This window comes from Aethalodelphis obliquidens, unplaced genomic scaffold (genome assembly GCF_003676395.1).
Source record: "Aethalodelphis obliquidens isolate GAN/ISIS:26980383/991018 unplaced genomic scaffold, ASM367639v1 scaffold805, whole genome shotgun sequence".
NCBI lineage: Eukaryota > Metazoa > Chordata > Mammalia > Artiodactyla > Delphinidae > Aethalodelphis > Aethalodelphis obliquidens.
The window spans coordinates 9,295-9,903 of NW_020838716.1; the positions used below are offsets into that span (position 1 = coordinate 9,295).

Consider the following 609-nt stretch of genomic DNA (forward strand, 5'->3'; position numbering starts at 1 on the left):
ATATTGGCTGAGTTTTAACCTTTGTTTCTTAATCAAAATCAGAAAGACCTCATAGTAAGTCATATTTGGGAAAATATCACTTTGGAATTCATGGTGTGGAATAATGCAAACGTCTTTCACTTTACCTATTAAATTACATTTGCTTAGGTACAGCTCACTCTGCTTACTGCCATAGTGAAGCTGTTTCTCAAGAAACCATCAGAAACGCAGGAGCTGGTACAGCAGGTCTTGAGTTTGGCAACACAGGTAAGAAGTCTGAAAAAAGCATGGAGTTGATTTGTCTTGTTTTAAATTCTAGGAAATTGTGAAACTTCTTCCAAGAAGGTTCATTTGCAGAGATTTTAAACGGAAGGAGTGCAGTCTTTAGATTCTGTTATAAAAATAAAAACAGTGCCTCTTTTACATATTCTGCTGAATTAGAACTGGTTGTATGGCTTCTAAATGAATTGACTGACTCCAGTTTTAATAATAATTCATGAAAATTGAACTTAGACTCTTTAGTGTTAACGAAGGACATGACTTAGTGAAAATGACATTGAGTCTCACAGTATCTCCTTCTGGGGGACTTAATTTCAGCTTTCAAATGAAAGTACCCTGTAGAGATGGTAA

The 609-nt window shown here is 35.3% G+C and overlaps 1 long non-coding RNA gene across 1 annotated transcript in view; it reads left to right on the forward strand.

Annotated features, from left to right (window-relative positions):
* LOC113616896 (uncharacterized) overlaps nt 1-560 on the forward strand; it is a 3,234-nt gene extending 2,674 nt beyond the window's left edge. The window contains exon 3 of the long non-coding RNA XR_003431443.1: nt 148-560. This is a non-coding gene — a long non-coding RNA (uncharacterized LOC113616896). The remainder of the gene's footprint in view (nt 1-147) is intronic.
* Nucleotides 561-609: the final 49 nt, after the last annotated feature.